This window comes from Aquarana catesbeiana, linkage group LG05 (assembly GCF_042186555.1).
Source record: "Aquarana catesbeiana isolate 2022-GZ linkage group LG05, ASM4218655v1, whole genome shotgun sequence".
NCBI classification, from domain to species: Eukaryota; Metazoa; Chordata; class Amphibia; order Anura; family Ranidae; genus Aquarana; species Aquarana catesbeiana.
In genome coordinates, this window is record NC_133328.1 from 566,626,240 (window position 1) to 566,638,288 (window position 12,049).

Sequence of the window (12,049 nt, forward strand, 5' to 3'; positions counted from 1 at the left end):
GTAGCATCATCTAATAAGGATTTGTACCGCCTGACCTGGATATCATTCTGAGATGTGCCTTATTGTGCCTTCCGTCTGGTAAGCACATATGTTTGGTGGTGGAGGATCATCTTACAGGGTGTGTTTGTCATTCCACTCTTTCCCCTGACCCTCACGGATAGCTACCAGAAGATTCCTCTCATCTTTCTTTCACTTATGGACTTTATATCACAATTATTATGATTTTGATGTGGTTTAGATACACTTTATGGGTATATTGTGAATATTAATTTATTACACAAGAGTTATTTTTTTGCTATTTCACATTTATTGTGAATATTAATTTATTACACATAAGTCATTTTTTGCTATTTCACGTATAGCGCGGTTCTTTCTTTTTGTTTTTTCCTTGTGTTTTATTGACAGTTGAACTGCAGCTACTGCTTTGGGGGTTTTTTTATGGCGTGGTGTTTTTTCTGTTTGTCTCATGCGTATGTCGGTCTGTCCGACAGAAGCTGTCCATATGGCCGGCTTCTGTCGGATGTGCATGCTGGAAAACCAGCAGCCAACCAACTCCCGATCAGCGCTCTCAGCCAATGGCAGGGGAGCTACCCCCCTGTCAGAACAACAGCTCAGTGGGGGAGATCGCTGAACTAACCTCACACGGTTAGTACAGCAGCTCCGTCCGGAGCTATCAGGTTTTTTTTCATGCAACCCGCTGCGTTGCGCAAAAAAAAAACTAATGCCCCGTACACACGATCGGATTTTCTGACAACAAAACCGTGGAATTTTGTTCGAAGGTTGTTGGCTCCAACTTGTCTTGCATACACGGTCACACAAATGTTGGCCAACAATTACGAACGTAGTGACGTACAAGACATACGGCGAGCCGATTAAAAAGGAAGTTCAATAGTTATGTGATATCTCTATTACGAACGCTAGTTTTACAAGACCGAGCGCTTCTGGCTCATACTTGATTCCGAGCATGCGTGGACTTTTGTGCGTCAGACTTGTGTACACACGATCGGGAAGTCCGACAACAAAAATGTGTTGGCGGAAAATTTGAGAACCTGCTAGCCAACATTTGGTGGCAGAAAGTCTGACAACAAATGTTCGATGGAGCATACACACGGTTGGACTTTCCGCCAACAAGCTCACATCCAACATTTGTTGTCAGAAAATCCGATTGTGTGTACGGGGCGTAAGTATGTACCTGGCTTTACCATGAAATGGATTAATGGAGTGAGAGGTGTTCCTGGGGGGCCTGTACCCACAGTGGGCGGAGAGCTGACACGAGGATGTGTTGGAGGCTTTTGAGTGGCACTATTTTCTAGATGCTCTCATAAAGAGAGATGTTCTTTGTCTATTTCACTATTTAGATTTGTGAATTGAGTTGAATGGTTTTCCTCTGATTACAGATTTATGCACTTTCCCACCCAATCACAGGGGGGGTTATAGACTGGGCAATAATTTCAAAATATTCTCTGATTTTAGCCCGAATTGATTGGATTCTATGGGATCAGTAAATAGGGTGGTGTCAAGCCAGTACTTTATTTTGTTTTTGCTTTGGGGAAGGCTTTTGTCATGGTGATTGGATAATGGTCAGACATGATCATAGGTTTAATTGTCACTTTTCTAGGTATTGTAGGTCATTTTGTGAGAGAAAAAGGTATGGTCAGGAATGGTCACTGAGTGGTATTTGCTCTCTGTGTCAACATAAAGTGTACAGACAGGGCCAATCACAGCCCATCTGTACCATGTGATTAGCCCTGACCAATCACAGCTAATAACAACAAAACAAACTGAATGAATCAGTTACATTCGGTAAACTGTTGCTTATGGCAATGTAATGCACTGCTATAAGCAAATGTAATGTGTAAAAAAGAAAAAAAAAAATCTTGATCACTTCCCCAGAGTAGTACAATGTTACTATGGTAACATTATATTGCTCTGATCACAGTGTAAATAAAAGAATAAATTTAAAAAAAAAAAAACTTTTTTTTTTTTGTACTGTCTCCAGTGTCCCTGATCACCGCTACACCAATTATATGATGACGCTCTACTGCATGGGTGACAGTATGTAAAAAAAAAAAATTATGACAAAAAATTACAACTTCAAAAAAAAACCCACCATGCATCTTACTAAATACCTTGGACTGTCTACTTTCCAAAAAGGGGTCATTTGGGGGATATTTGTACTGTCCTGGCACTTCCGGGACTCAAGAAATGAGTACATCAGGATTGATCAATTTTCAGATATATACCATAGTTTGTTGACTCTATAACGTTCCTCCGGACTAAATAATATACACTGATTTGGGTTATTTTCACAAAAGAAATGTAGCAGAATACATAAATTTATGAAGAAAGATTATTTATTCACAAAATGTTATAACAGTAATAAAGAAAAACACGTTTAAAAAACAAAACACAGAATTCAGTCTTCTTTCGTTTATTTAACAACAAAAAAACCCAGTGGTGATTAAATACCACCAAAAGAAAGCTCTATTTGTGTGAACAAAATTATAAAAATTTCGTTTTGGTTGGTTTAGCACAATTGTCATTCAAAGTGTAACAGCGCTGAAAGCTGAAAATTGTCCAGGGCAGGAAAGGGGTAAAAGTGCCCAGTATTGAAATTGTTAAAGACCCTAAAAGGACATGAGTGCAGATCTCTCTAGCCTGTTAACTATCAACAAAATAAACTACTTAAACAGGAGGAACTTAGCTGGATTCGTAACAGCAGGAACCGATCAGTTTGTCTATCTCAGGAGTGTCGTCCTGCTCACACTCCAGTATCTGGTCTAGGTGATGGTTTTCTGTCCTCTCTCACTGCTGCATGTATCCTAGAAGGCAGTCCCGTTGATCATGATTGTCAGGAAGAACCAGATGTCATCGGGTCTTGAGCAGGATTGGTGTGGAACTCACTATACCGTTCTGGTGCAAAAATGGCAGGCAGCTTAAAAGGTAGGTAAATCTTCTAGGTTTCTTAGAGTGGCCATAAAGCCCTGGTGAGAAATGGATAAGCAAAACAGAAATCTCCACCTGTACTGGATGCATCTCTTCAGCATCCTTCTGTTGTGTGATAGTGGAGAGATCTTGGAAAATTTAGTTCAACACTGTTGAAGGTTATGGAGGTGTGGCAGAGGACTTTGTATTTCAACTGGTACAGCTCGCAAACCGAACACTTCTCATTAATACTGCCCCTTTGCTAATTTTAAATAAATAAACTTAGACCTTAAGGGGGCAAGGGCAGTAAAACCTTGGCTTTCTATTTTTAATCCCCCACAGCCACATGTGTGAACAAACCCTCGGTTTAAGGGTTCGTTCACAATAGTGCTGTGACTGGCATTTTTCTGAATTGTGTGTCCCGTTCCCACAACACAGTAAACAGGTGTGGTACAGTGAGCTGTGACATAATGCCGCATTTTATGGCACCTCATTAGATGGCACTGCATGTCACAGCACAACGCACAGTACTGCTGTGTGGTGACATAATGACGAATTGTCACTTTGTGCACTTCATATAAAGTAGAGAACTGAACTTTATGATGCAGTAAAACACATATCACGAAACCCCCTGCCACATTTCACTGCAGCACAAAACACACAGCTGCTCGCACCCTAAACTGCTCTGTTAAGTGTGAATAGGTCCTAACAGTATTCATGTACACATTGTTTTTAACTTGCAATTACAAAATGTTTAAAAAAAAAAAACACATTAAAGTTGTATTAAACCAAGGAGCAAACATTTATTATATTGCAGATTAGCTATTCTTAGATGTGATGGTTGCATCAGTTTTCTTTTTTATGCTTTTATTTTCACCTGGTTATCCAGAAAGTCTGTTGTTTTTCAAAAGAACAAGTTGCTTCGCAGATGTAGCAATTAGAGGATTGAGACAAACCATTTACTGACAGGGGTGCTTACAATGGTCAGCTTTTATGTAAAACTTTTATCCCAAAAGGAAAAAAAATAAATAAATGCTGCTGTTACTGTATCTAAATGTGCTAGTACATCTAACACTTTGCTGTCCAAAGGTGTTTCTGTTCCCCTTCATCCAGAGTGTAGGCACTCTAATACAGGATATGCGTTACTGACCAGATCACCAGGTGAAAAACTAAAAAAAGAAAATGAATGCAGTCACAAGGAGGTGAGTTGCCATGTAGATAAAGGAAGGCCCGTAGACGTGGTGTATCTGGATTTTGCAAAAGCATTTGACACAGTTCCCCATAAAATGTTTACTGTACAAAATAGGGTCCGTTGGCATGGACCATAGGGTGAGTACATGGATTGAAAACTGGCTACAAGGGTGAGTTCAGAGGGTGGTGATAAATGGGGAGTACTCGGAATGGTCAGGGGTGGGTAGTGGGGTCCCCCAGGGTTCTGTGCTGGGACCAATCCTATTTAATTTGCTCTTAAACGACCTGGAGGATGGGATAAACAGTTCAATCTCTGTATTTGCGGACGATACTAAGCTAAGCAGGTCAATAACTTCCCCGCAGGATGTGGAACCTTGCAAAAAGATCTGAACAAATTAATGGGGTGGGCAACTACATGGCAAATGAGGTTAAATGTAGAAAAATGTAAAATAATGCATTTGGGTGGCAAAAATATTAATGCAATCTATACACTGGGGGAAAAAAAAAAAAAAAAGACGGCTTTTTAGCGGAAACGCAAAAGGTGGACCCACTTTCATTCACCGCTCCTGTTTTTTGTACCATATGAAGCCTGTGATGATCTTTTAATATGTGAGTTTACACTCTTATTTTTAATAAATCCCTTGCCAAATGTTATTACACTATGCAAGTTTTTCATTTGTTTTTCCGCATGATTTATGTATATTGAGTCTCTGGCTCCCACTGGATTTTTACTTATACGTGGATACCTGATAACGGTTGTGGTCAGCTGTAGATCCGTTCCTAGGATTCGTTGTACCTGCTTAACCGGGTGTATCCTTCAAGCCAGTTGATCCAAAGCTTTTATGACTTGGGTGGTATAAGCCTCTCCAAGTCATCGACCTCTGGTAAGCCTCCCTTTTGTTCATTGGTGGTGGCTCTTTTTACTATACTGGTCCCTTTGGAGTATTGACGTGTGATGAATGTCCATTCCAGTGCATTTCTGACCACTCTTCCATCTATGGACTTTGTTATTTATTAGTCATCAAATATATGTCAAAGAAAATTTCTAAAACATTAGCAGCGCTAGTGCAAAAATAGCAAATACTTAAAAATATGAAATTGCTTAAGAGTCCATTTAAACAAAGTATCAAATGGTGATCCACTCAGTGAAAGTCCATTAGGAAAAGGCAGGTGAGTATAAACTAGACGATCGTGGAAGAAAAATTATTAGCAGCGATCCCAAGTCTCCATCACCACACCACTTGTGCCACAGCCCTATAGGTAATCCACTTACCAGACCCTGCTGGTTAACACGCTTATCAATCAAAGGGATAATCGCTGTTCACTGGACACTTTTCATCTGTATTTTGCTCATTGCAAGCAATAGATAAAAAAAATTCCACATAGTGTAATTCAGTACAATAGTTATTTATTCATTTAAAATTATTCCACAAAAAACCACTCACAATTTTTGCATAATATAAGGGCATGTAGCATCAATACTATGTCAGTCGTGCATTCCCCTCTAACCTCTCACTGCTCCCGTGGTGTTCCCGGGAAGGACGGACGAGGATAAGCCGACTCTGTAGATAGCTGCGTAGCCCTCTGACGAAAGTGATGACAGAAACGCGTCCGCGTCAGGGCGTTGCTACGCAGCTATCTACAGAGTCGGCTTATCCTCGTCTGTCCTTCCCGGGAACACCACGGGAGCAGTGAGAGGTTAGAGGGGAATGCACGACTGACATAGTATAGATGCTACATGCCCTTATATTATGCAAAAATTGTGAGTGGTTTTTTTTTGTGGAATAATTTTAAATTAATAAATAATTGTACTGGATTACGCTATGTGGAATTTTTTTTATCTATTGCTTGCAATGAGAAAAATGCAGATGAAAAGTGTCCAGTGAACAGCGATTATCCCTTTGATTGATAAGCGTGTTAACCAGCAGGGTCTGGTAAGTGGATTACCTACAGGGCTGTGGCACAAGTGGTGTGGTGATGGAGACTTGGGATCGCTGCTAATATTTTTTCTTCCACGATCGTCTAGTTTATACTCACCTGCCTTTTCTTAATGGACTTTCACTAAGTGGATCACCATTTGATACTTTGTTTAAGTGGACTCTTAAGCAATTTCATTGATATTTTTAAATATTTGCTATTTTTGCACTAGCGCTGCTAATGTTTTAGAAATTTTTCTTTGACATATATTTGATGCATCTCATTTTAGTATAGCAGCTGCTGACTATTGTTTTATCAATATTTTCTCTGTGTGCGCTGAGGGAGGGATACTGAACATAGTTTTTTATCTCTCATTCTTTGATATTTATTAGTCACACTCTAATCTTTAAGATGTTTAGTGTTTGACCATTGGATTCGTTTTTGGCACTACATCTGCACTTTATTTTTCTCACTGTGATATACTTTGCACATTTATTTAATATTGTGGTATATATAACACATTGTTTTGTATACACATCTCAGAATTAGCGTAATCTGTAATTTGGGTTATTTAGATAACTCTTGCACCAGTGATATTTGACGTACCAGTATTCATGCACAGATTTTGGATACAGTATATTTATATTTCTAAATTTTTGAGATTTTTTGCACTTGATGTTACTAACACTTCAATGATTATATGTAACATAATATTATTATTCACAAGGTTTTTTTAGCGCTACACATTTTACACTTAATCTATACACTGGGGGGAGAACCTCTGGGGGAATCTAAGATGGAAAAGGACCTGGGGGTCCTAGTAGATGATAGGCTCAGCAATGGCATGCAATGCCAAGCTGCTGCTAACAAAGCAAACAGAAAATTGGCATTAAAAAGGGGATCAACTCCAGAGATAAAACAATAATTCTCCCACTCTACAAGACTCTGATCCGGCCGCATCTTGAGTATGCTGTCCAGTTCTGGGCACCAGTCCTCAGGAAGGATGTACTGGAAATGGAGCGAGTACAAAGAAGGGCAACAAAGCTAATAGTCTGGAGGATATTAGTTATGAGGAAAGGTTGCGAGCACTGAACTTATTCTCTCTGGAGAAGAGACACTCGAGAGGGGATATGATTTCAATTTACAAATACCATACTGGTGACCCCACAATAGGGATAAAACTTTTTCGCAGAAGGGAGTTTAACAAGACTTGTGGCTACTCATGAAAATTAGAAGAAAAGAGGTTAACCATAAACTACGTAGAGGGTTCTTTACTGTAAGAGCGGCGAGGATGTGGAATTCCCTTCCACAGGTCGTCGTCTCAACGGGGGGCATTGATAGATTCAAGAAATTGTTAGAGAAGCATCTGAATGACCGCAACTTACAGGGATATACAATGTAATACTGACATAATCACACACATAGGTTGGACTTGATGGACATGCATCTTTTTTCAACCTCAACTACTGCTGGTAAGCTGCAATATATTACATTTTGGGTTTAATACCGCTTTAAATCTCTTGTGTAGTAACAATATTTTCCTTCTAATTAGCAAGAGAACTTGAGCCCTTTTTGTTTTCCAATCAACTAATATTTATAGAATTTTTCACATTATACAACAAAAGAAAAACAAACACTTATGATTTTCCCATCACATTACCTACCTACCTACCAACACCCCTCCCCAACCTCTGTGCAATAGAGAGAGAAAAGAGGGGGGAAAAAAACACATTCCCTCTCTAACTGCGTTCATCAGACCCTATTTTGATTCATGCCTTCACATTATTCCAAGATTGTATCCCTTATATTAATATTACTCCAGTAATCTCTTTAATTAATTTCCCATATCATTAAGATACTCATCTGTTAGCTCAACTAGATTGGATACTAGCCACCAATGCCAGATCTTTTCAAATTTCTTAGGGCTTCTCCTATTTTTTTTTTAGGTCAGTTCCTCTAGTCTTAAATTAGAAGTAATTGTTTTGATCCATTGATCTGTCATTGGTGGACAGTTTGATACCCATTTTTGCAAAATACGTTTACGTGCCATATACATAGTCCTAGTCCTCAGCCACATCACATGCACCTCCACTGGGAGAACCACTTCCTGTATAACCCCTAGCAATGCTATTTTTGGAACAGGCTGTACTTGTGTTGAACACAAGGAATTCAGAGTATCTAATATGGACTCCCAGTAGCGGTGCAATTTGGGGCATCGCCACAACATATGTATAAGTGTACCTGTGCCATTTGTGCATCTTGGGCAGTTGGGTGTAATTGCCTTACCCCAAGAATAGTTTTAAAGGAGTATAGTGAGCTCTATGGATAATAAATAGTTGATTTAGACACTGTGCAGAGGATAAGGATACCTTAAAGGGGTTGTAAAGGTAAAAATTTTTTCACCTTAATGCATTCTATGCATTAAGGTGAAAAAACTTCTGACAGAACCGCCGCCCCCAGCCCCCCCGTTTTACTTACCTGACGCCTCGAAAGTCAGCTTCGCGTTCCCGACATCTGTTCCTCCGCTCACCCTGGCCGCTGATTGGCTGCAGTGGATGGATTGAAAGCAGCGCAGCCATTGGCTCGCGCTGCTGTCAATCACATCCGATGACGCGGCGCGCCGGGGGGCGGGGCCGAGTGATACAGCGAGCGGCTATAGCCGCCGGCTGTATCACGGGAGCGCGCCCGCAAGCACTCACCACCGTGCGAGGGAGCTCGCATTAAGGTGGTGAATGCTTGCGGGGAGGAGCTTGTAGTTACTGCCAAATCTAAAATTGGTAAAGGATTATATTTTAATAAAAAGGTCTTTGCTTGGGTCTGCAGGGCATGTCGTAACCAAGTATTGAAAAAAATTACAGTAAAACCTTGGTTTGACAGCGTTTTGCAAGCAACATTTTTAAATACATTCTGACTTGATATACAAGCAGCGTCATGTCACAACTGAGTATAAAAGAGGAGAGGTGCCTCTGAGTGTAGCAATATGGTTACATTTAATGAAGGTACAACATTTAGCAACTCACATGGCTAATTATTAAAACAGGCACATACATCTAATGGTGTGCATCTTAGATCACTGGTCTCACGATTCGATTATCTGGTCAACGATTCGATGACTCATCACAATTACCGACGAGCTCCCACTTCCGCTTGGGCTGCCTAGGCAGCCCTTCCTCCCTGCAATCCTCTGGGACACATCACAGGTCCCAAAAGATTGCCCGGCTATGCAGGACAGCGCAGTGAGACGTGCACCCAGCTGTGAAGCTGCAAGCTGTCACAGCCGGATGCCCACTCTAGTATTGCCAGCGCCGTGGACAGGCAGGGGAGAGGAGGGTTTGGTGGCCACGCCTCTGGATTGTGGGACAGGCGAGTGTCTTTATTAAAAGTCAAAAGCTACACTTTTTTTTGTAGCTGCTGACTTTTAATAAACAAAAAATTGACTGGAACTCCGCTTTGAATTAAAAATAACCTCACTCCCTTAAAAAGTGCACTACAGGGTACAGACATTCACACACACTGCTGCTGGGAGGTCAGGAGGGATTAAAATCCACAGCTGACAAACAGCCCTGTGAAGTTCCCTGTACTGTCTCTGTGCTGACCAGTGGCAGCTGATGCTCAAAATTTTTGGGGGGCACAAACTGAAAAATACTGAACCTCCCCATCAATTGCAGCCTCACTGCGCCCGTCAAACGCAGCCACTTGTGCCTGTCAAATGCAGCCATCACTTCACCCGGGGAACTGTCAACACAAAGCGTGAGGTGTAAGTAGAGTACAAACACATTTGTACTCTATTTACTGTTGTTAAAATTACTGTGTTTTAATAAATCCAGGGTTACAATCAATGAAGTGCCCCTCTGTATGTGCTTTTTAAAAAAAAAATATGGAAGTTACCAAATTTCACAGTACAATACATGCCACTCATGTGACTGCCCTGCCCTCTCACGTCTCTCCTGATGTCAGCGGGGAATTCTCAGCCCCGCCCTCCCCTACAGCCAGCGGGCGGAGCTGAGAATTCCCCACTGATGTCAGGAGAGACATGAGTGGAGAGAGGCGGGCGGGCAGGGCAGTCACATGAGCGGCATGTATTGTACTGTGAAATTTGGTAAGAAGTTCTATATATTTTTTTAAAAAGCACATACATCGGGGCACTTCATTGATTGTAACACGGAATTTATTAAAACACAGTAATTTTAGCAATACGCTCAGAGCGCTCTCCTGGGAGGGGTGGGGCAAGTCGGGATGACGTCACCCGGCAATTGTTTTTCTGGTGGTATGCCGCATCGGGGACACCTGAATCGCGATGCAGCGATTAATTTCAACACCCCTAACATCTATACAAGTATGCAGGCATCCGAGCTAAAGCTGTCCACATAGACCGTCCTCCGCACATCGATCAATGCCATCCCTTCCGCGCTGCGATCCACGAGTGCTTCAAGCCTCGCTTTCAGGGTAGTCTTCCCAGTCATGATTGCAGACTGATAGCAGTAAAAGCCAGCGGTGCGGAGAATGTGGACAGCTTTACCCCAGATGCTTGCATACTTAGGTGTGCCTGTTTTAATCAATCATGCGAGTTGCTAAATGTTGTACCATCATTAAATGTAACCATATTGCTACACTTAGAGGCGCCTCCCTTTTCTTTTATACTCAGTAGCTCCTGCTGGATTTTGCTTCTAATCCCTATTATGGTTACATAACCTATCACGTTGCTATAATCTTTTTATATGGACTATAAACTGAAAGACCTATGAATAAATGGTTGTGGAAGGAATCATCTGAGTTTCCATTATTTCTTATGGGGAAATTTGCTTTGATATACGAGTGCTTTGGATTACAAAAATGTTTCCGGAATTATGCTGGTAATCCAAGGTTTTACTGTATTAGACAAATGATATTTCACTGTCAATTAATCAAATGATTGCAAAACGCCATTATCATAAAGTTGGCTAAGAAATATAATACCTACCTTTTTCCACAAATCAAAACTTAAATTTCGCCACTTCAGGCAGTTGTGGATTATTCCTTATGGGCATATATTGTGTATAACCCTCATGAGTTTCTTGTTTAACAAATAGTCCATATCCTATGTACCTTTTTACATCTATAACTTACCAAGGTCCACAGAATTGTTTACATCCCACTTCTTCACAACAATTACAAATAGGCAGTCCAAGTACAGTCCTCTATGGTACTGGGAGACAAATCTTTGTTTAAAGATTATTTCCACCCCAAAGTGGAAGCTCCGCTTTAAGGTCTCCTCACCCCCTTACATGCCACACCTGGCATGTCTTTATTTTTTTTTTGGGGGGGGGGGGGGCGGCGGCGACCTAGTTTTGACAGGTACTCCGCTTGGACCGCCTAGGCCAGTGGTTCTCAACCTCAGTCCTCAAGTACCCCCCCAACAGGCCATCTTTGCAGGTTTTCCTTTATCTTGTACAGGTACTTTAAATAAGAGTCAATGACTTGGTATTTTGGACAGCTATTTTATCTAAGAGAAATTCCCAAAACATGGCCTGTTGGGGGCACTTGAGGACTAAGGTTGAGAACAACTGGCCTAGGCGACTCAAGCGGAAGCTCTCCTCTCCTCCTCCCTGCAATCTTCTGGGATATGTCACAGATCCCAGAAGATTGCCCGGCCACTGAGGAAATACAGCGCAACTCACGCATGTGCAGTGTGCACCCAGCTGTGAAGCCTCAAGCCATCACAGCTGGGTGCCCACACTTGTAATGCCGGGGAGAAGAGCGAGGGTTCAGGCGGCCAGATCGAGTGACAGGTGAGTGTGTGTTTATTAAAAGACAGCAGCTACACTTTTTGTAGCTGCTGACTTTTAATAAATGAAAAAAACAACTGGAACTCCGCTTTAAATATTTCTGCATCCTTTAAAGCACTTTATAAGTTAATTCATTACACCAAAGTCTCCCTGGTGTTCACTCTCTTAAAGGAGTTGTAAAAGCAGAATATTTTTTATCTTAATGCATTCTATGCATCAAGATAAAAAACTTTCTGTGTGTAGCAGCCTCC